General features: G+C 40.2%; 1 long non-coding RNA gene across 6 annotated transcripts in view; it reads right to left on the reverse strand.

Annotated features, from left to right (window-relative positions):
- The window catches only part of LOC103477130 (uncharacterized), a 111,328-nt gene that overhangs the window by 17,628 nt on the left and 68,697 nt on the right, over positions 1-25,003 (reverse strand). For 5 of the 6 annotated variants that reach the window (XR_535590.2, XR_535591.2, XR_535585.2 and 2 more), the window contains one exon: positions 14,434-14,709. The exons of the other annotated variant lie outside the window; for it this stretch is intronic. This is a non-coding gene — a long non-coding RNA (uncharacterized LOC103477130). The remainder of the gene's footprint in view (positions 1-14,433; positions 14,710-25,003) is intronic. 6 annotated transcript variants of the gene reach the window in all.

The raw sequence follows: 25,003 nt of genomic DNA on the forward strand, positions 1-25,003 counted from the left end.
GGAACAGTAACTAACCAGCTGCAGCATTTTTTCATACTTTTATACAATCTATTACATCTCAGAACAGAAACAATTTTCCTGACATATCACAGGAAAACAGGAATCACCGAGGCGGATGGAGAATAAACAACATCATTTCAGATATTAGCTCCATAAAAACGAGTCTAATTTCAAGCTTATTAAGACGTTCTGTTTCCGACTTATTTTTTCAATTTACCTGCGATTTAAGTGCAGGTAAAATCTAATCGGCTTTGTAGCAAAACCCGATAGCATCTGCACATCCGCCTGTTTTTCTGGGGCGAGACTTTTCGTCATGCCTTTTGTAATTACATGGCGGGGGGGACGGGGACGACATCACGGGCTGCCGAATTACATCCATGTTGGCAGAAGTAATCGCTCATTCGCAGCGTTGCAGGTTTTCCTTCGGCGGCCTGGAAGTTTGCGGCTCTTTCATTGAGATGGTGAAGGTGATAGATGCCACTCAGGCCCTCCGATTTGCCACTGAGTGCTTTCCCCATTACCTGGAGAGCCGCTGCGGCTAAAAGAGAATAAGAGTCATAATGGAGATCGCTATCCGGGGCTGCATATCTGATCGGCGGGCTTTAAAGATCAAACAGCCAGCTAAACATTTGGCATTCCTCACAGACTTCCTTTTGATGGCCGCGCCGCCTCGCTTCAAAGGTGTTGTCTTCGTTCCGGCATGAAGATGTAAACATTATTACCGCTGATCCATTCGGTCTTATTCTGCCGACAGAAACGCTCACATCACTGACCGTTTGGGGCACAAAACTCGGCTGAAAACGTTGAAGAATCACAAGGTGGGGCAGGTAATCAGCCACATTTCTTTAATGTGCCGTTTTAATTTGTGTAAACATCATAAAAACTGTGAAATATCCTCAAATTTGCCTGATTGTGAAGCTGAAACGTACAGAATATTAACCCATGGCCAATCACTTCCCCGGGAAAATTATAGCGGATTATTGGTGAAAGGCAGAAAAACATGGCGCTTATTAAATCATTCTCCACCACCTCCTGCTTGGTGCATTTCATGGGTGGTCAACAGTAATCAGTTTACCGTCTGGCGCTTTCAGGGTGTTAAGACATCCACTTTTCATCCACACAAACAGCACGATTCTCTCAAGCACCAATTTGAATTAATCCCTCCTTCACCATAAAGTTCCACATTAAATCTCAGACCTATAATGTTTCTATTTTAATTTAGATTTTTGCTTTAAAATAAGGATTTCCTTATAATTATTGCAGCCCTCCCTTCCCCCCCGTCGACTTGCAGAAACAAATCTGCACACATCCACACGCGCGCTGTATAATTTATAAAGCCTAAGCTCTTTCAATACTCCAAAATGCCAGATAAACTTTTCTCATTTGCTCCTAATTTGGTCACGCAAGATAATGCCAACATCTGAAGGCTTTTTAAACTGCTTTTTAAAATGCATTCCTGAAAGGAGCTGGCACTGGCACCTCTGCACCTTGTCAGCTCCAATAATTATTTCCAATCCGGGGCTAGCCCTTAATGTGCTGATTAATCCGGCCCTCTCCTTGCTGCGAGATGCATTCAGCTCCATTAATTTTTCAAAAAGGCCCCGCTCTCCTTCGCTGGGAGCCCTGCAGATGTCAGGGCTGTGGCACAGAAAGCCATTAGAAGTTAACACCTCCCTCTCCCCAGAGACCGGCATCCGCTTTCCCCTCCCTAATTTTAATGCCAAGCAGGCGAATTAGAGACGTCGGCTGCCAACCCTGGCAGTCCGCGAACATCGCCATCTAATCACCCGCCTCTTTGCCAGGAAAGCAGAAAAACAGCCTCAATCAGAGCGGCTTCAGGAAAGCAACGCGAGGTGAAACACGGCGACGGCGCAAACCTTTCAACCACTCGATTACGATTTTAGGGTCACGACTCGATTCAGAAACAATTTCTCTACTCAGACGATCAAGAGATTCTGTCTAAGTTATGACAACAAATAAAACATTTTCAAACTGCGACGGCTATTAAGGCCGTTTTAGATTTACAAAATTAAGGAAGCGTAACTTTCCACATTAATTCTGAGCTCAGAACGTTTTCAAGAAAAGAACTTGGAAATTTCTGAGCTGCAAAAGTTGAGAATTCAGAAATTTTAGAGAAAACAAAAATTAAAAATTTCAGAGTTTGAAAAGTAAAAAATTTGCTAGAAAAAAAAAACAAGAACATTTCTAGATTAAGCTCAAACATTTTTTGGAAGAGTCTTGGAAATGACTCCTAACAGTTGGAAATTTAAGTTTTTTCTAATAAATTTCTGAGATTAATCTCAAAATTTTTGAATTTTTTTATTTATAAAATTAAAAATGTTCGTTTTTTTTTTCTAGAAAATTTTGGAGACCTCAAAATTTCTGATTTTTTTTCTAGAATTTTTTTTACTTGAAATTAATGTTAGAACAATCCTTGTTTTATTTCTAGTAAATTTTTTGAAATTTCAAAATTTTTGGATTCTTTGGCGGAAAAGCACTCCTTCATTTTTTTTCCCGTCCCCAACCCACCGTCGTACCAAACTGCACCAAACTGCTTTAGTTTATAAACAAAAATAGGTTTGTGCATAAAATTCTGTAACTTATACTAATATTGGGTCAGTCTAGCAAACGGTTTTAAAAATACATTCAGAGTCTGAGTGGACGTGTAAAGTGATATTGACGACGTACAACTTTAAAGCGATTCAGAATTCCCAGGACTAGGAATTGTGATTCTCTATGGATTTTTTTTTCTGCACCTGTAGTTTGCAGGATTCGTGGGAGAATCCTCAGAGTTTCTCATCCAGGTTTCAAACCAGCCGCTGTGAAAACATCCTTTGGAGAAACTGAGTGTTTGAATAAAAGCGGTTTGAAATCGGCGCCTCCTCTCGCTCCCCTGCATGCAGACGGGTTACAAGCTGTCTCATTTGAGAAAATCCCCCTCTTCCCCCCCAACCGGCTTTTATCTGCCGATAGGTAGGTGAATGCTGGAAATTAGGATTCCTGGAGAGACTTGGGACGGAGAGAATAGAAACAAAGACGTCCCCATGTCGGGAAGCGATGTCTCTCTTTCCTCTGCCTTCCCTTTCATCCCGAGGGCTCCTGTCAAACAGAGGCAAGGAGAACGAGAGCACATATAATACCTTTTAAGAGCCTGCCAGTCCTCTCCCATGCGATAAGCTCGGCTCGCATCACAATGGACTTTCAGGACCTGCAGTCGCTCCACTGCAGGCCTGACAACGCGCTCAGCCACACAAGCTACCGCTCAGTAAATGCTAATCATTAAATCTGGGGATCGTTCTGTTGGCTTCCTTTAATTAAGGTTTCTGTTCTGTAGTTTTATTGGGATTTGACGTCAGTGATGAGCTGAAAGGTGAAACGGCCGTTTATACTGTTTCCTTACAACAAGAAGGTGGCAGGTTTGAATCCTTGGCTTTTCTAAATGAGTCTGAATGTTTTCCGGATTCCTTCATAGTTTAAAAACATGACTGTTAGGTTAATTTGTTCTCACCAATATGCACAATAGTCAGTGCTTCACAATAATTACAACTTCACAGACAGAAAACTCCCTGTTCAAATGCATTCTGTGAACACCAAGTGGACCAGAGACCGCTCTAAAAGCAGGAACTGGACTGCATCGCAGGGCATTCTGGGTAAATACAACCACAATAAACATGCTAGTCTAGCACTAGCGGAGAAATGACTCATGGACTTTCCCAAGGACAAGAGAAATCCTACAACTGATAGAATGTGATGCTATTCTATGTTTGTTTCCAGTCCAGGTCCAGTTCGTTTGGTTCATTTGGGGAGGTGTGAATGCATAACGGACCAAAAAGTGAACTCCGGTCCGCCTATAAACCTCGGTCTCGGTTTGGTTGAACTGAACTTTGTTGCAGTTCAAATCCATGTGTGAACGCCAAGTGGACCAGAGACCGCTCCAAAAACAGGAAGTGGACTACATCACAGAGCATTCTGGGTAAATACAACCAAAACTAACACGTTAGCTTTGTGCTAGCAGCAGAAATGGCTCGTGGTTTTTTTGTCAAAGACGAGAGAAAAATCTCATGACCTCTAAAATCTGATGCTGCTCCATTTCTGTTTACATTTTATAAGGAAGGCAGTTAAGTTCACTGTCTTCTTCTGTGGTTTTTCTGTTGTTTCCTGGTGCAAAATATACATTTTCCTCTACAAACTTTAACATATTTAGCCAGATGTAATGGATGGGTGTGGCCAGGTTTGTTTTGGAGTAAAAACTTGGTAGATGTTTTTGGAATAATAAAAAAAGACTGACTAGAAAATATATAATTTGTGTTGAACTGAATATTTTTCACAGCTTGCCAGAGAAAATGTCCTGAATTGCGGTCAGGTTCCACACAAAGCTAATCGAAGGGCCACATTTGGCCCCCTGGCCACACTTTGGATGCCCCTGATTTAGGGGATATTAATACATTTAAATCTGCAAAAGCAACATAATTTCTGCACTTAAATTGCAGCATTTATCCTCTTTGGACACTTCAACGCTCAGGTTGTAAATACAGAAACACACAAATCGGTCAACAGCACAGATGCACAAATTGTCAACAATCCGTGTTGCAAAGTATTCAAAAATCTGTATAAACAGAGGCAGTGTCAAAATCCCCGGTCCTTTTGAATGTTAATGAAACGGAGGTGTTCGGATGTCAGGAATCTGTCCAACAATGATAACAGTACAACTCCTGTTTACACTGAGCGCGCTTCAGCTCCCAAAACCCAAAGTGCAGCCTCATTTACGTGCTAATGTGGGGAGGCAGATAAAGGACGGAGGAGCGATCACATGCCCTGTCAGAGAGTCACCCTTTGAACCATCCCTCATGCAGGCGAAGAGGGGGGAAATTAAAGAGCCTCAGCAGGTTTACCACCTTTCAAACACAACTCACACTCCACCTAAGTCCTCCTGTTTGTGACAGGGAGAATAAATAACCGAGCGCTGCTGCAGGAATCTGCAAACACACACCGGGTTCACTGGTGTGTTTCTGTTCCCAGGATTTTCTCTGGCAATTAATCCAAATGATTGTTTGGTTAGAGGAGAATTAGGCTGATGTGGAGAACCGACTGCCTCGTTTTGCGGCACGCTATTTTATGGTCCAGCGTATTTAGGACGGATTAAACCAAAACATTTAGAGTTGCGTCATACTAGTGTGATGACAAACTTGAAGCACTAGTAGGCCTGGGCCATAAACCGAGGATTAATCGACACAGAAATTTATCATGATGTCAGTATTTTCAGTTTTCTGGACAGACATGTTGCAGTGTGACGTCTCACGTGTGAGATCCCACTCCCAGCTCCCCGCTTTGGTTTTAGCTGCCAAGCTTTGTGAACAAATGCTACAAATTGTCAACACGACAACTAAATAACAAAGTAAGGAAAAAGCTGTAATTCAAAGTAAAAACGAGGGAGAGGCCGGTGGGCTAGCTATGCTAGCTTGACTTTAACAACTGTAACATGTAGATGTGCTGCAGAATTCAATGTGTTCAGTTAAAAAACACCAGCAGGTCATCAGAGCAGCTCATGAACCACGGCTGTTGGATTATCTAATTGCAGCACTAGCTAATAGATTCGCTAATAGCAACTCTAGCTAATCAACTGCAGCGATCGCTTATTAATAATCACAAAATAAAAGTCAAGCCTGAAAACTTAAAACTGTAATGGACTGAATGTTCTGTTCTTTGTGTGGGAAATGTTTACGTGTTTTTTTTTGTTGTTTTTTTTTTTTGTTGAATCCCGATTCATAAAATGGGTTTGTCGTCAGTTGCTACGGCAACGAGCCTGTGTGTAGCGTAGCCGACACAGAGAGCGAGAAAAAGGAATAATCTGAAGTTGTTTTCCGATAACTTAAAGCAGCAGTGGTTTCTGGACGGTAGACTTGCCTGGCGTTGCTAGGCAACGGGCCTGCTGATTAGTGACGTTACATTTGGAAAGTTTTGCTCATTTTCCAGACACCAAAAAACATTAAGATATTGGATTTTTGTTTTAAGCGCTTGAGTTGTTTGTAGAAGCAGCAGAGACCCAAATAGAAGTATAAAAGTGTGCAGAATGTGTAACAGGTCCCTTTAAAGAATTATGCTTTCAATATAACAGGATGACTCATGCTTTGCTGCAGGTACGGGTCGGTTGGATGTGCGTACCAAACCGGATCCATGTGCATCACAGAGAACCAGCCCCTTCTCAGTTTAACTCCAAACTCCCAGACGACACTTCGATCACTCCTGACTTCACCTAAATATTCCAACACCAACATTTTATCTTCTTGTTTTGCCTGTGCGTTTCCAAACTTCTGCCGCTGATTTCCAACAGAGGGACCAGACAGACTAAGTTAGCCAGCTGGTGAGTACGGCGCGGATCATTTACCTGCGGATCTGACAGGGATGTTATTTTTTGGATTTGCACCAAATAAATACAAATGTTTCTCCGTCTGCTGGATGTGTGTGTTGTGCGTTCAGTCAGCTTTAGGCGCCCTCTTCATCTTTATCAGCTCAACTGGTACAAACATGCATAAAAACCTGAAAATATATTCTTCATTGTCTGCAGTTTTATGATCTCACAGTGGAAAAATGCAGAATAATTTACATATTCTTTTTCTACAGGCAGAAACACGGATCTCTGACCGTTTCTCTATGCAAAATCTCTCCAGGTCAGTTATTCTCAGACGTTTCAGCTTCACAGCCACAAAACAACAGTTGAAGATCGTTCTGATCTGGGGCGTTTCGGTACAAACACGTCGCGTAAGTCATTAATTTTTAGTAAATGATTTGCAACATAATCATGTCTTACCTATTTTGAAGAATGGCTAAAAGCAATGGACCTCTATGACATCTTTACAACTCACTGTAGGAGATTATCACTGATTAGCGAAACGGCGCTAACACGCTAATAGCAGCGCTAACCATTTGTTTAGAGCATTTGCTAGCTTTGAAAATGTTTAGCGCGCTTAGCGTCCCCTAAATTAAATCTTCTGGATAAATTAGCTCATTTATTTTGCTATTTTGTAAACTTTCAGTTGAATGAAGTTTGATATCTGTGCTGAAGTTACGTTATCGACTCTTCAAGTAGTTAGCCGTTTATATTCATGCTCTTATTTTGAAGTAAACAATGCAAATCTATGAGCATTACAAACAACTTGTGTCAAAATGAAATGAAATTGGTGCTCATGGGTTGTAGTCTTTCAAGGACAGATATAATTTGAATTTAAGTTAGCGCGTTAGCATTAGCTTCTGATAGCACTGTGCTGGAGTGAGGCTTCAGCAGAACTAATGTTTATGTTTGATGCTTTGCAGTTAGCACAGCTAACTTTTTAGCTATCAATGCTCAAAAAACAAATAAATCCTGAAAGTTACTTTATTATATTTATTTTTACTGGATTTTTTAGGACTCCCTGCAAGTGTGATACCAGTAATTTTGATATAAGCAATTATTTCTCAACGCTTTTGGACAAATGAAGAATTTATTGCAATATTTTTTTATGAGTCTGTCGCAGTGGTCCAGATGAACGTGACGGTGATAATTTTCAAAAATGTTCCTTTTGTTCAGTCAAGACAAAAATAAAAATAAAAATAATAGGAGCAGGAAGGGTAAATACAATCAGAGAGAAAAACTTTTACTTCAACTTTATCTTCCTAATCTCAACTGAACAACAAGACAGGATGAGGGGGTTTCTTTCATGAGAAAATTTTAATTTAATGATGAAATTTATGGAAACGTTCAAAAGCTCCATCAAAGTAGCTGAAAAAACGGCCAAAACCTCCAAAGGGAGGTGGAATTATGTCTAGAATTAAACTTTTACTGCAGCTACTGCACTTTGTTGAGGTCAGAGAGATGAAACATTAACAGTTTAATGTTTCATTGTGACGCAGTTCGGACTGCCTCCCTCCCCTTTAGGGTGTGTGTGTGTGTGTGTGTGTGTGTGTGTGTGTGTGCAGCTGCACAGGCTTCCTTAAACAAAGAAGTGAATTCACCAAAACCTTTGGTGAAGTCATGAATCGTGTGTGTGTGTGTGTGTGTGTGTGTGTGTGTGTGTGTGTGTGTGTGTGTGTGCGTGTGCGTGCAGAAAGCTCGCGGACGCTCTTCATCACCCGGCGCTCCAGCTCATTTGCTAATGAGAACAGTCAGTGGAGCCGTGTTGGAGGTGCAGCATTAACCGTTCCCACATGCAGCACAAATCCACAGCAACACATCTGCAGCTTCTCCCCTCGCGCTGTTAATATTATACATGGAAACTTAAAGATTTAGCTGGGCGCTGTACTCATTCACGTTTGCTTACAGTTTGACAGAGCCTGTCAGCTGTGACCCGGGGTGATTGTGTAATGTATTCCCATAATTCATGATAACACCCACATAAAAGCACGGAGTCTAACTGAGGACTCTTTCAGCGGAGTGAAACTTTTACCGCTGCCTGATTATGTCTGCGTAAAAACGACGCTGAGAGAATAATGCTGATTACAAACTAGGTGTTGTTGTTGTTTTCTGCTGCATTTTCCTCCTGTCCAAACACCGACGAAGCTTTGAGCACCGAGTTATCGGTTCTGTTGTGACTTTTCGTTGTCCAAATCATTTAGTTTTAATTAGTTTCTAGAGTGTTTGCTAGTTTTTATTGTTTGTTATTAGTTAGGTCTTGTTTACTTTTTGTTTAGTTTCTATTACACTAGAAAAACATAAAATTTTACCAATTATTTTTGGTCGAGTTTCTGTGCAAATTGCTTAGTTCACTTAAAATAAGAAAACTGAGTAAGTAAGTAACTTTTTAGCGACATTTAGGAGCTTGTTTTAAATCAACAATTCCTCAATATTGATGAAAAAGTTCTAGTTTCATAGCCGATTATTTAATTTATAATATTTTTCCCATGTCATGAGTGAAATAATTTGCCTTTTCTATCAACATTAAATAATTATTTAGTTTAAAAAAGCTCCTATAACTTTCTGAACATTTATGTCAGTTTTGTCTTATTCCAAATGTATTAAGATATAAATACTAGAAACTAGAACAAAACGACTTAGTAAGAGTTTGAGTTTTTGCTGTTTAATCATTAATAGTAGTTTTAGTGTTTCAGGTACAGAATATTGTATTGTGATCATGTATTGATTAGATATGATTTTCAAAAATATGTTTAATTATTGTTGCATGGTGAACCGACTGCTCTCCATTTTAAATAGATTCATAAACACAAAAATAAAGAATCTATCATTTCAATATGTTTTACAATAAAACATATTGGATAATATTTTCCCCATTTTTATTTATTACAGTTAACAAAGACGTTTTCTGAATTTCAGTTTTTGCCATGTTGTTAGCTTTAGTAACCATGGTAACCACCAGCCTCCCAGAAGCCAAAGAGCTGAATAAAATTCTGGTGTAATTATTGAGGGAACGGTGGAACATTTTGGGCTTTATCCCGTATTATGCAGGGAATTAACTGCAGCAGAGTTATCTGCACTTGGCACCAGGGCTCGAGTCAAAAAATCCTCCACCGGGTGAACCAGACGGCCTAAACAGTCACTGAATTTTTTTTTTTTACTTGTCTTACTTCTCTACAGGGGTATAAATATTGTGTCTGGGGCTACATAATAATGCACACAACTGTTTTTGTTCTCCCCATTTTTCAGGCTGGGGTTCACGGAGGGGTCAGGCCCGACTGGAGAAGAATTACTCTGAGTGGTGAATCGGCATTGCAAGAATTTTTTAATTTCCTGTTACTCTGTAATTGTGCTGTAGTTCGGTCCTCGTACAGCATCCTGCGCGGTGCCTTGTCTGATCGGCTCGTTCCAGTGGACAGATGATGTGGAAACGTCCTTTAATCTCGTTCCTCCGCCTCCCAACGTGACGGCGCGTACAGCGCCACTCACAGATATTCACTCCCTTAAACTTTTTCCATATTCGATAACAAACCTCTGTGGATTTTGATGTGATTTACTTGATAGTCCGAAACATTGTTACACACGTGTGTGTGTGTAAGATTTCACCGTTGGAGAACATCATGAACACTATCGGTGTGTGATACCGCAGATTTTGCAAATCGGTCCAACACTAATTAAATACAGGACCTGCACTGCTGATAGATACTTTTTTATTTAAAATTCACATTTTGCATGTTTTTGTACTTTCATTTGAGTCTCAACTGCTTCTAAAAACGGCTCAAACATTTAAAATAAAACAACGTCCAGACGGTATTTGGCAATAATTTAATGATTTTTGGTGTCTTAAAAAATGAGCTGTTTCAAAAACTTTCAGATTGTAAGTCACAAATCAGCCCGTCACCTAGCAACCCCAGCTAAGCCAGCAGGTTACCTAGCAACCCCATTGGAGTTCTACCCGTTACCTAGCAACCCAAGCTGAGCTCCGAGGACAGAATTTGGACAAAGTTTTCTGGTAACTAAAAACTGCTTTATATTAACATGATTTGAATGTTTTTTTCTATATTGACAAAGAGCAAAATATCATGAGAGAAAATTAAAACCAAAAAAAAACAACAATTTTTTGAGGTAGAGCTGAGAAACTGGAGTAGAGAAATAAAACCAAATTTCAAGGTGGAATCTGAAACTAAAGTATCGATCTTAGCAAGCTAGCAACGATCCGATATTGATACCAACTTGGCATTGATATTATCGATATTTTGGATTGATCTGACAACCTCCGATGAAGATCGGGGAACACACGGAGGAAGTTCTGAAGAAGTTTAAAAGAAAATAAATTTTTCACTTTTGAAACTCAGAAATTTCTGAGTTTTCTCTACAAGTTTTGTGAGATTAATCTCTGAAGTTTTGACTGACTCCTGAAGTCTGGTTGGATGTGACTGAGGTGACGCGCTTTGCTGACAGACTTCTTTCAGATTTTCATAACTATAATTTTCAGCCATTATTTACGTCTGAATTTACCGCATCGGTTCAACGCCGACAGCGTAAAAGTCGGATTAAATGCAACATAACTGTTCTGACTGCAGACACGCCGACAACAACATGTATCTGATTTAGTTCCATATGTGGACGTGGCACAGACTGGATTTTTGGGGGGTGAAAAGGTCAGAATCGTGCCGTTCAGACTTCTGGGAAAAGTCGGATTTGGTCGCATCTGTCTGGTGTGTGAATGTAGCGCAACAAACACAGTTATTCTCTTCAGAAAAATGGTCAAAGATGCCACACTTTTCAGATTTCTATTCATAAACACAATTTGAAAGGCCTAAATGTTTCCCCTCCATGTTAAAACACATTCAGGTTTGTGTTTACAATGCGACTGAAAGCTGTTGCAAGGCATTGTGGGACCACAGGGACCGCTAACACCTTCCCTTCGGGGTCTTTATGAGCTCACTGTGATAAACTGGAATTATTCTGCCATCTTTTACGAGTGAAATAAAGCAAACCGGCCAGATGAGAAGCAGAACTAAGTGAGTGGTAAGTGCTTTAGAGAGGGGGCGTCGACTTCCAGGCCTCCAGGGCCGAGGAGCTGCTCCTCCATCCAGGCTCTCTCCCTCTCCTCAAAGCTGCGCCCGCCCCGCTGCTCAGGGTCAAATAAATCACCTGCCACTGCAGGTGCTGACCTGTTGTTTATTAGTAAATGTCCAAAGGACAAGCTTTGAATAGGGGGCGGAGTCAGAGCGGGGTAGTCAAAGGGTTAAAGCGCTAGTCTTGGGTCTTAAGGTTGATTTAGAAGCCCCTCTGGGAGGCTGCTGTGCTACCCTGAAGAAATGAATGCCAATAAAGGCCGAAGTGACTGATGTTTCACAGCCTCTTAATTATCTTGTTAGAAAGAGTGACTATGGTATGTCGAAAGGAAATGGGGTCTTGATGCTGAAGATTTTTACATTTGGAGAAAAAAACACTAAACAGCGAAGCTTTGGTGACGTTACAGCAGAAAACTTGATCTGGATTTAACACAAAGGCAAAACCTTTTAACACAGAAACATCTGAGAAATGTATGCATTTATCCAGAAAATAAAAGTTATGAGATGTGTCAAACATGGGGCGCAGGGGCCAAACCCGGCCCGCCATAGCTTTCAATGTGGCCCTATAGACTATTATTTTATCGATCAAATCACAGCAGTTTTTACCTTCTGATTACACCAGTAGCTGCGTTTCCATTGAGCAGATAACTGCACAGTTTGACATTTAAAACATAGATTCACTTTAAGGAAACAGCAACTTTGAAAAAAACTTGTTTTGGCAAGTTTGAGGTGGAATGAGGTGTTTTTTTTTTTGGCCATGTCACAATTTGTGTATTTCACAAAACTGCAATGGAAACTATTTATTCACATCAAACGAGTCACATGATCAACAACCGGATGTTACTGCTGGCGAAAACCACAAAGAAGACGACTCAAAAACTTTGAGATTAGTCTCATAAATGTTACAGAAAAAAGTTGGTAATTTCTGTTTCAAAAGATTAATTTAATACATTTTTGAGAAAAACAACCTGGAGATCTGTGTTTCAAAAGCAGATTTCTGAGATTCATCTCAAAATTTCAGAATTTTCCCCAACAAATTTTCCACGTTTCAAACTCAAAACAGTTCCTGTAATTTTTTTTTCTTTCTGTTTTTAATGCGTCTATTTACGGCGTCAAAGAAGCGGGAAGTTGAACCCGACAGAAAAGCGTGAAACATGTTTCCTCTGTTGCCTTGCAGATGCATCAGTTTGCAGTCTAATCTGTGAGTGACAGCAGAACCTGATCTTCAGCTGTCTCATAAATTGCTCCATTGTCTCCTGGCTCTTGACACAACCTCATGAAGCATGTGAGCTGCAGGGGAAAGCAACGCGCCAGAGGCCTTAGCATAACACTCATCCAACAATGACTGGCACTATCCACCAGAGGTAAGTCAACCTTAACATTTTTAAATTAAAATAATGATTGTCTAAACATTTGTACACACCGTTTCTGTGTACACACGCCTTTGTCTAGACGGTGCGTTGCCGTAAAAGCTGGCAAAACAACATTAGGCTGGGAGAGCGCTGCAAACTATCAGTATCAAATGATGTCATCTGCCCATGTAATGTAAAGCTAAGATTGAACTCGATCAATTAGGATTTGCAGTGGAGCAGAAAATAGCTTATGACAGAGCTAAGGTGGAGGAATGCATGAGGAAAGTAAACTTTTCTCTCCTGCTGCACATTTGCAACCAGTCTGCAGGCATTCTGCTATTTACTGTGAGAAAAATACCGTAAAGCCACTTCAGATGCTAAACACAAATACCGATCCCACCTGGCTGACGCCTTCATGTTTGAGTTTTACAACAAGACCTGCAGCTCTGACACGTTTCCTGACAGCCGTGCTCAGATGGTTCCTTTACGTGAACAATGAACACGGGACAAATCGGACCAAAACAGAAGCTACTAAACTGTGTAAAACTAAGTACACCCTTACTGCTTCTATTGGGTTTCACCCTGACGAGATGCACATTTTAAAAGTTTGTAAAAGTTCAGGTTTTGCCAGGTTGTCGTCATCCAGTTTTATGTTTTAATCCAATTCCAGGGAGAAAATAAGGGGATTAGAGACAAATGAAATAAATTCTTGTTGCTAATTACTGATAATTAGCATAAATTTGATCAGTTCCATATGTGATCAATAATCATTAATAATTATTGAATAATGATTGAATTGTTGTGATGAATCTAACATAAAGTGAAACAATGCTCAGAGAAAGTGTCACTTTTAATCCAAACAAATGCTCAATTACACAACTGAACATCTTTGAAAAGCAGACGTGGAGCCTGCTGCACAACCATCAAAAACACAGCACGTGGTCAACAGCAGAACGCTTGTCTTTTCTAGCAGCCATACAGAGCATACAGCAATAAAAACCAGCCAACCAAACGTTGAGGAACTCAGCTGGGGTTGCTAGGTAACAGGTGGCGTTCCACTGGGGTTGCTAGGTACAACCAGTCTGCCTGATTTGGAATGTAACCAAATCAGGCAGTGCCTCCTGATTTGGTTACATTCAAAAGGTTTTTGAAACAGCTCACTTTCCTGACACCACAAAACATGAACTTAGGGGTTGCTAGGTAACAGGTGGCGTTCCACTGGGGTTGCTAGGTACAACCAGTCTGCCTGATTTGGAATGTAACCAAATCAGGCAGTGCCTCCTGATTTGGTTACATTCAAAAGGTTTTTGAAACAGCTCACTTTCCTGACACCACAAAACATGAACTTATTGCCAGAAACAGTTGGGTGTTTTTTTTTTTTCAAGCAGTTGAGACCCAAACGGAAGCGTAAAAACAAACTAACTTTGAATCTTTCACAGATTTCGATGCGTTTTGCTTGAATCACACCTGAGGGCCTCCAGTAGAGAAAAAGCAAACAAACTTCAGAGTCAAATCGGTGACTCTGTATAAAGTCTAATTTGTCGCAGATGTTATCTGTGTGGACATCGGTGTGTCAAGGCAGCTGAATAATGAATCAGTGAAAATGACTTATTACCTTCTCAGCAGCTCATCGTCCTGATCTGCCCTCAAAAGTACAGCCGCTAACAGAAAACTTCCTCCCAGCCAGCAAGTCTGTGCAGCAGGTCATTCCAAACGGCAGCTCAGATCCTGTTTGTTGCCGGGCAGATCGCTCCGAGCCGCAGCTTGACGGGCAGGTGTAATAAGCTTGGGAGTCGAGATATCACCCTCAGGTGCAGCCGCAGGCGGGAATAATGCCGAGTTAGCATCTGAGGATTCCTTGCCCATAACGTCGGCCTTTGTTCGAGTTGTTCTGCGGAGATGGGAAATATGTTCACGCTTGACGTGTTCTTGTAATACCCGTTAATGAGTGTCAGAAAGAAACCGCGGTTCCAAATACCTTTTGGCGTCACTTCGGTGTGAAAACCACAAACCAAACTGGTGGTAAGATGTAACGTTTGTTAAATTAAAAACTCAAAATTATCGATAAAAACCAACGTTTGCATGAAAGAAGCTTCAGTTACAACTGCGACCTCCACATGTCTGAGTAAAAAATCATAAAGTCTGACTCAGTTTTAGCGATTACATAAACAAACTGTATTTTTTTCCCATAATAAACTCATGTCTCCGTTTTTTTGTTTTTTTTATCTCGCCTACTTCAGGGGGCGGGGCGCGCCCCACAATGCTAAATGCTAAATGCTGCTAATCCTGCCCCAAGGCCCCAGACAACAGAAATACAAATTCGCAGCTGCTTTAATTACCGGCTTTCAAAAACCCAAACAATAAAACGGCCCAGATAGAAATGCTGCTGGAAAACAAACAACCTCTAAGGTTCGGAAATGAAAAACACAAATCATATTTCATTTTAACTTCTCTTCATTGGCGCCATGTTAAAAGCAGAATTTAAAATTCTCCTTCTAAACTCCTCAATAATCATCCATCAGTGATGCTGCTGCTGTAGGTTTAGGCTGCTTTCTTCTTCTACTGCTCCCCAATTTACATTATTTGTTATTTCAACTGTTAATTTCATGTTTTCTGTGTTATTTCCCTCCATAGAGAGTTTTAGTATAATTCAGTTAGTTTTTTATTAACTATTATTAGTTAAATGTTGTTTAGTTCTAGTTTAATTATTGCAGTAGTTTTAGTTTTTTTCATATTTGTAGAGTTTAAGAAGGTCAAAGTATTGTGATTATGTTTACATCGATTGAGTAATAAATACTAAAAACAAGATAAAATCCTCAAAACTTCTATTATTGCCGAACAATAATTGACTCTGGTCGCCGTAAATTAAATTTTACATCAATTTGAAAGTCTAATAAATAGATTCATAAAACAAAAACAGAGGATTTCATAACTATGATTTCAGTATTATAGCTTCAGCTTAGTTTTCTAAACACATAATACAGTTGCAGTCGTAGATTATACCTAATAATCACCGTTTTTATTTATTTCAGTTAACAAAAATGTTTTCTCAATTTCCGTTTTCTTTATTTCATTAATTTTAGTTCATTATAATAAAGGCATGGCATGTTTTTAACGATTTAAACTTATTCACGTGGCATTTTAACTGGATTTCATCGATTTCATCGCCGGAACTTTCTCCAGCTGAACAGAAACAAAACTGAAGATTTTATCTTTGTTTTGTTTACCACAGCTAGAAACCATCAATCAGGCCTGAAGTCTGGGTTTAGTGATGGACTTTGACCTTCAGAATCACAAAAAGACAGTTACAAAGTCAGTCTTCTATCACTTGAAGAACATTTCCAGGGTTAAGGCAGTAATGTTCCGGAACGGTTTACGACCCATCTGTTTAGAGTTACTTTTGATTAGTAGTAAATGGAACATTGGCTACATTGTAATAATCATTACAGCGATAAATTCACAGTCACTAATTGACAAACCGATAACAGACTTTACATTTGATAAGCGCCATCATCAAAATCATTGATACACATCAAATACAAGGTAAATGTTTTATTTATTATGGTTCCAAAGCGACTCCAACCAGGAGGGGTTTTAGTTTTGATTTAAAGGAACTCAGTGTTCCGGCTGTTTTGCAGTTTTCTGGAAGTTTGTTCCAGATTTGTGGAGGATAGAAGCTGAACATCTGTAATGGAAACGCAGCTACTGTCTCGTTGTCTGAGGAGATGGACAATAGTGCTTTAACCTTTAGCAGTTGATTGAGAGATACATCTCAGTCACCAAACAAGCTGCGTCTGTTTCACGCGCCAGTAATTCCTCTCGCAGCACAAAGCCCGGCTCTGTTCGGTCCCAACCACCCGAGCCCCGCTTCTGAGCTTTTGATTATATTTTATGAGTCCTAATTGTGACTGACCTGGCCTCCCGGTGGCTTCATTTCATCAGAGGGAGGCCGGGTCCGGTCCCGCCTCCTGGCGGGGGCATCTCTGCCCGTCGGCGCGGCTGTCTGCTGACCTCCACCTTCACAGGACGGTGAGGGACACGTCTCAAGTTCATCCTCCCCCTGGGTGGCGCGCCTCTCGGCTTACCTCCACCTGTCCGCTGGGGCCGCCGGCTCCCTTCACCCCTCGCCCTCCGGTTTCTCTGACCCGCAGCTCCTTTTACAACTTTTGTTTACCAACACCAAACAGGGGAAAACACTGTTCATCAGTGATGAATCAGCCTCGTGCGAACAGAAACCCGGGTTGCCAGGCTGGATTTGAGATGAAACGGCTTTGGGCTGCACAAAACATGGCACATCTAAAATACAATAACCTAGTAGATCAGGGTTACTGTAGACGTGTTGCATTTTATTGTTTAGATCTGGAAATCTTGTGCATGTGCACAAACACATCGTTCAGCACGCCATCCGTAGCCGTGCTGAACTCATTCACTCATTCATAAAATGACACCTGGAGATGGAGGTGTTATTAATTCAGTGCAGTGCGCCACAGCAAAGGGAAAAGTAACGCAGAAAAACCTTTCAAGAATAACTCAAAGCCATTCGTATTCTTCTGTTTCGTCGCTTTCTGCGTTGGCTACGCTACACGCAGACTCGTTGCCATAGTAACTGGCTAACAACAGCTCCACTAGTGTATCAGGATTCAACACCAACAAAAACACTCAAAGAGCAGAACATTCAGTCCATTACAGTTTTATGTTTTCAGGCTTGATTTTTTTTAACTGAACAAAAAAACCCAAACCGAATTCTGCAGCACATCTACATGTTAGTTGTAAAAGTCAAGCTAGCATAACTGACCTACTTCCCTCTCCCTCGCTATTATTATGTTTTTAGTTAAAACTTTTTCCTGACCTTATAATAAAGTTGTCGTAGTGTTGATAATTAGTAGCAAAGCACTGCATCCTTTTACTTCTATAAATCACGCAAACATTTCAAATTTAGCACGTCTGAACTGACAGCACAGCTAAAACCAATGGTAGCCATTGTTGACGAGTGGCTTTTTGCCCTCCAGCAGGGAGATGGGGGCTTGTGAATAACAAAAACTGAAATTGAGAAAACATTTTTAACTGAAACAAATTAAAACAATGGGAAAAAACTGCAACTTACTGGATCTATATTATGTTTTAAAACTAAAACATACTGAAATTATATAATATCCTTCATTTTTGTGTTTATGAGTCTATTTATTAGCCTTTCAATCTGATATGAAATTGATTTGTGAATTGGAATATGACATTTTATATATATTTATATCTGAAACTATTAACCAGAGGTTGAGATCTGGGCTGGTTTTTTTCCGGCGGGTTTCATGTCGTGTTTGGGCTGGAAACTGTCAGTCAAACCTGGCAACCCTGACAGCAGCTCAAACGTTAGCTCGCCACCGCGCTCCGTTTCCATCCTGAAGTCCAGTGGCTGCTGCTTTCCTTAGCGGTAACATAAGAATGTGAGTCTAACCCTTTATTAAACTGCAGATTCCTCGCTGTTTGCTTAACCTCGAAGTGACTCCGGAGTCACATTTGTTCTCTACAGCGGAAAATGGCCGCTCCTTGACCAGATTCGCTTTGATGGAGTAATGAAAACAAATGAGTGTAACACGATAATTTATTGAGGAGGGACGCACTTTCAAAGCCGACACCGGAGGGCGGAAGGGAGGGCTGAGGTGCAACCAGGGAAACACTAAGCTATGTTTGTCATCACTCTCAACATTGTCTCTCGTACAAATTATTTCCTCCAGTTCACTTCAGAGTATTAGTCTTCTGAGGGGTTCGATTAATCAAAAGGAAGCACAGTTCCATATGCCGTCGACTGACCCACAGTGGATTTCCATCCATACGTCACTGTTCTGCTCCCGGAGTTTTTCTTCCTCAAAATTAATGCAAAAAACCCCCCAAAAAAACGCAAAGCCTGGTTTTAAAATGCAGAACCTTAAGAGGATATTCATTAACGTTAAACTTTCTCACATTTTGCCATTTAACAAACACAGAAATGTATGTATTTCTAGTAGGAGAGAGAAAACAATGCAAAATTTTAAAGGTGTAATGTTACGTATTTTCCAGACAAACTGCGATTTTATAGCACAACCAACTATGTTACCTTCACTTGTTATAACAATGTTGTACATATCAAACATGCCTTAAAGGTGACATACGATGCTCCCATCAACAGGCTAATGGAAATGACTAAAAGCAGATGCTCAGTTACACCACCGAGCATCTTTGAAAAGCAGAAGTAGAGCCTCCTGCACAACCAGCAATAATTCATCAAGTGGTTCCTGGATGGTGAGTCAACAGCAACACTTGTCTTATCCAGCAAAAACTTTCATACAATACAGTTTTCAGTATTTAGCCAATAATTTCACGCCAAAACGTTTAACTTTTTCATGTGTTTGACTTCTTGAGTTTCCTTCAACTGTGATTTTCTTCAATAAAGGCCAGATTTGTAAAAGAAACAACTTCTGTTGAGAGATTTTTCTTTATGTTGATCCATCTTCTAAAACTCCAATAAACTACATTAAAATCTAAAGTTGTAATGTGACAAAATGAGGGGAAAAAAATCATTTTTCTAGCTCCTGCTGGAGATTTTCACCCTAATTCTGTTCTAAAAATGGTTGCAGAGGACTTGACCTGATTTTCCATGCATGGATTGACTTGAAGACATAATAAACATAATTTTCTCTGCGTAGACTCTGTATTACCAGCTATTTAGACAGAGTTATTTTCCACATGCTCACCTGTTGTTCTCACTGCCACTCTCTGGCGGTATAATAACATTCCCGCTGGAGAGCAACATCTTAATTCACTCTTATCACTTTTGGTCGTCTGGCTTCCAGTCAAGCTGGGGTCCTAGAGGTGGAATGAGTTTGGCGAGGAGCGAACACACATAGCGGTACAGTTAGCGGAAAAAGAGACGGAAAATTGCCTGCATAAGCAGGAGAGATAGAGTTTCATCGCTGAAAACGCACACTCGTCTTTGGCGGACTTCAAACACTTAATCGGCAATCATTTCTCAATGAGCCCCGGAGGAGCACACTTTAGAGCCGCACCAAACAGTCCGCCGCTTTGTGCGCTCTAATCCCTCGCGGTTATGCATCATGGGGAGCCGCCGGTCGTTGTTCAGGCGGAGGTTAACCCCCGGACAGACGGAGAGGAGCTGCAGCATCAGGGAACACTTTCTGCTGGTGCACACTGCAAAAACACAAAACCTCACCAACCAGCTTCTAGTCCAAATATCTGACAACACTTAAAATGACACAAAGCTAACGCAGAAGTAAGTTTTCAGCAAGATGTTGGAGCTGGTTTTGAGGCAACTTAGAAGGGCAGTATATATGTAAAATCGACTTTTTTACACATCGTGATGTGTAAAACGCCTGGGTGGACCTAGCCCCGCCTCCGAGACGCAGCTCCTCCTCAGACCTGCAGTTTCCCCTCCAGTTCCCCCACTCTGCTCCTTCAGACTAGCCATCAGCGATTAGCAAACACCTACTGAGCTCATTATAGGAGCAACTTCTCAGTGAAACTCTGGTAAAAGCATCATTAAAGGGTTAATAGAGGAGCCATGTTGTGATGACTTCCTGAAGGCGGAGCTTCAGAAAGAGCAGGAGTTTCTTAAAGAGACAGAGGCCCAATTTAAAAGTGTTAAATTATCAAGTACATTTCTTTTGAGTCACATATAGCATTATAACAACTGAAGTTAACATTGATTATGCAGTAAAAAAGCACAATGTGGCTGGGAAATACATAGCACTGCCCCTTTAATACTGATGAACTAGTACCACCAGCACTTTTTCATCAATATTAAGGAATTATTTACTTACAACAAGCTCCTATATCCACCTGAAAAGTTGCTTTTAAATTAGTTTTATCTTATTTCGCGTGCGCTGAGACATTTGCATCTGAAACTAGACCAAATGCACTTGGTGAGATCTTGTGTTTTTGCAGTGCAGCTCTCAAATTAACATCGTCTTTTGATGTGGAGGCTGGATGGATGCAAATGAAACGCGATCCCATAAATGGCTTCTCTTCTGCCTCGTTAGGCTCTGTGGAGAGGCTGGACCGAGACCTGCTTGACTCACACATGTGACCGCTCCACTTCACAGACGCACACAGACACACAACTGTCTTCCTTCAACTCCTCTCTCACTCCCATCTTGATTGTGTCCACATTGCTTGGGAAAAAATCCAAACATCACTTAACCTGGCTGGTGGAGGAGGAGTGTGTTTGTGCGGCGAGGAAAATCTCCAGGCTCTGACTGCGTCTCATTAATGAGAAAAGATGAGCGTTCCCCTCTGCAATTAAGAGTCAATCTCCTGCATTAGCTCACCGCCCCGCGGCCACACACGCAGCACAAAGACAACAGGCCGTCCTCTGTCACTCATTTCTCCCATGATAGATTAAATTAGACGCTCACCTGCTGAAACCTAAACTTGGACAAGGAACTGCTGATATTTGATCATTTCAAACAAGTGTCACAAAGAATGAGACAGTCATAATAATAGAAAATAAACGGATTGAATCACAAAAACCCCTTTTCAAGGAATGTATACTTACACAGTTAAATGACTGCATTTGTTGGAACACAACACACAAAGAATACGCAGAAAGAATAAGTGAAAATAGACACTTTTAGTATTATTACTGCAAAAAAACACGACGTCTTACTACGTATTTTCGTCTAGTTTCTAGTGCAAATATCTTAGGTTGTTTCCCCACCTGGTAGTCTGGTTGGTTCAGATCGATTCAAGGACAAAGTTGCAACATTTGTTACATTTTTCAGCTGCTGCAGATCTTTAAAAAAAAAACAAAACAACCAAATCCTTTGAAAAATCTGTTCACCTCCTCGCCTGTGGGGGCGCTGCATCAAGAAGCACTGAAGTAAACGACACAAAAACCTGAGAAAAAGCCACTGAACGCAACTTCCTTCTCTGCAAAATGTAAACATAATTGGAGTGGAATCAGATTTTTGTGGTTGTTGGATTTCTCTTCTGTCTTTGGTAAAAAAAAAACACAAATCATTTCTCCAGCTAGCGCTAAACTTCCGCATTTGTTTTGGCTGTATTTACCCAGAATGCCCTGCGTTGTAGTCCGCTTCCTCTTTCTGCGACGTTCAAATACGCACCAGAGTTCACCTCAACCTAACTGAGAAAGAGGTTTATAGGCGGACCAGAGTTCACTTTTTTGGTCAATTACACATTCACACCTTCCCAAACGAACCAGATTATCCAGACAAACGAACTGGAGTTGGATTGAACCGGATTGAACCGGACTGAACTGGACTGGTATGAATGCACCTTTAATTTTGTCTTATTTAAAGTAACTTTTCAGGAAGAAATAGGAGCTTGTTTTTAGTAAATAATTCTTGAATATTGAATATTTGTCCTTTAAAAAAGTTTTAGTTCCACTGGCAGATTTTTTACACTTTACAAGACATTTTTCTTATTATAAGTGAAAACATCTGCCAGTGGAACTAGTTTAATCTACATTTAAGAATTACTGACTTAAATCAAGATCATATTCTTTCTGAAAAGTTACTCTTTAGTTAGTTTAGTCTTATTTCAAGTGTACTAAGATATTTGTTCTAGAAAGTAGATTAAAAAGTTGGTCAGGTTTTGTGCTTTTGCAGTGCAGCTGAAGCAGCAGAAACACATAAAAAGGTTTGACTGCGATTCAGACTTGGAAGGTCAGGTTTCTGCCACTCCTCTCCGTGTGAACTTCAGGTTTTGCAGCTACACGCTTTAACTGCTGCAGGTCACATTGACCCCTCTTCCTCGCTCTGCTATTTGCTCCTGTTCCTCTTCATTCATGCATTATTTGCAATTACCGCTGTCATTAACTTTGTGAACTCTCTTTGTTTTTCTCTCCCACAGAAAGTATTCGTAACCCTGAGCTTCTGTGCTCAGCCTCGAATCTGTTCTCCACAAAACTGTTGAGGGAAATATTGAAACAGTTTACTAAGATTTATTTTACTTATTATTTTCAAATTCAGTATCAAAACTAAAATTTTGTTTGTAAATATGTTTACATTTTTTTCTTTTGACACAAAAGAGAAAGTAATCTGTAGGTACAAAGAAATCAAAATGAGTTCATGAATAACATTAAGGGTCAAATTTACTGAATCTTTGTGGAAAAGCCTTTCTTCTTAGTTTCTTTTGGAAGAAACGGGTCATAAACAATTGAAGCCAGAAGTTTAAATAAACGCATATTTTTTTTTCTCATTGTCTTACATCTGATCAAAAGTTTTTTTTATTTTTTAGGACAGTTAGAATTTAGAAAATTATTTATATTTGCTAAATGCCACAATAATGAGAAAGAATGTCAGATTTTTATTCATTAATGTCTTTAGAATCAGTTTACTTACATTATCATGTCTTTGTATTAAAAAATGTTGACAGAAAATTAAAAATTTCACTTTGATATTGGAAGACATTATTTTAATAATACCTAAAATCCTAAAGAGGGCAAACATAAAAAATATAATTAAAATAAATGTCAATGTTTTTCACTTTATCCATGCTTTGTCACTTTATTGACAGAAGTTTGTAGACAGGCAAAGGTTACAGAGTTCCAGTGAATTAAATATATATGTACTGTACTATATGCAGGTCTGGAAGAAAACAAGAGACCAATTAAAATCATCAGTTTCTCTGATTTCACTAAGTCCAAGCAAACATTTTCTATTTATTTGCGGAAAATGAGAAATCGTCAAAATAAAGGAAAAGATGCAGTGAGACCTTAAATAATGCAAAGAAAACAACAAAACTAATCAACATTTGGTGGAATAACCAGCAGGTTTTCAGTCCAGATCTCTCTTCATATTTTATAGCTCTATATAAAATAATTACAGCAATGCTTAGCCTGGTGGGGTGCAACTTAAGCCTGGTGGCCCGCCAAGCTTATATTACACTGGGGGAACCCTTTGTTAGTGCTTTATTTGTCACAGACTCTATTGCCACAAATACATCAATCTAAATTTTCTACACACACAAACAGAATACAGGTTTATTAAATCTCCACCTTTTTAGATAATCGTTTTTAGTGATTAAACTGAGTTTCTGTGTGGATGAACAGCCGAAATGCTGGAATATGTATTTGTTTTCCTCAATATTCCAATACGTGTGGACTTACACATATACCCCAAATAACTGAGTCATGTTCCACTGAAATATCTACGGATACTAAAAGGTAACTGCAGGCATTTTTGTTATATTTTCTTCAATGTGTTTCACTTCCTTTTCCAATCCATTTTAATCTCAAATTACGCAATTTCACCATAGCTGACATATTGCAGATGCACACACCACTTGAAAAGTGTTTCTCTGTTTATTATGTTTCGCCCTCATGACTCTGGAGGACCAGAAACCCAAACGGAGCCACTGAATGGAGTGGCTGCGATGGTCACGGGGTTTTCAAGAGTCTACCAGAAAATGAGAGACGAGTGGAGGAGAGTGAGTTGGGCTGGCATAATGAGTGGCATATTGTGAAATCTTTACCTACAAAGCAGAGTCTTCTTCCATGCAAATGAGACTCACTTGATAAGGATCTGTTTGATGGGACACATGCGGAATACGAGGCAGCTAATTCCCTCATTAGTATTCAACAGAGCTGATTGGCAAAGACTGGCGAGGGAGCCAGCCGGAGAGCATTTCTGCAAAACCCAATATTGATTTGTTTAATGGTGTCAGGGAGTCAAAAATCACAAATCTCCTGTCGATTGTTTATGAGGCTGTTTAGCGGGCCAATAGATGCCCCTCGCTTAATTAATACCTCATTACGGCGATGTGATTATATGCTTGAACTGTTAATGGGGCTCCTGAATTTCAAAGACCACCATAAAAGGTGTTTTGACAAACGGAGCTGGGGAAAACGCGATATCTGATGAGCCTCGGTGCGTTTGTGGATGTGGGGACTCTTTTGTTTGTTTCCTCTGCGTTTTGTGCCCAAATTATTCACAGGGCAGCAGCGCTTGAAGGCTCAACATTTCTCTTTGTTGCTCTCATTTTGTTTTTTATTACTGGGCGTCCGTGCAATTAAAAGTACCCGACGTCTACGGCAAGCCCTTTTGACATAAAATCGGTTTCCTCCGACTGTCTGTAATTACATCCTAGATGTCTAACAAAGCATTTTGACCTTCCAGAGCAGTAAATTAGTCCATCCATCCATCCATCCATCCATCCATCCATCCATCCATCCA

Source organism: Poecilia reticulata, linkage group LG15 (genome assembly GCF_000633615.1).
Source record: "Poecilia reticulata strain Guanapo linkage group LG15, Guppy_female_1.0+MT, whole genome shotgun sequence".
Taxonomy (NCBI): domain Eukaryota; kingdom Metazoa; phylum Chordata; class Actinopteri; order Cyprinodontiformes; family Poeciliidae; genus Poecilia; species Poecilia reticulata.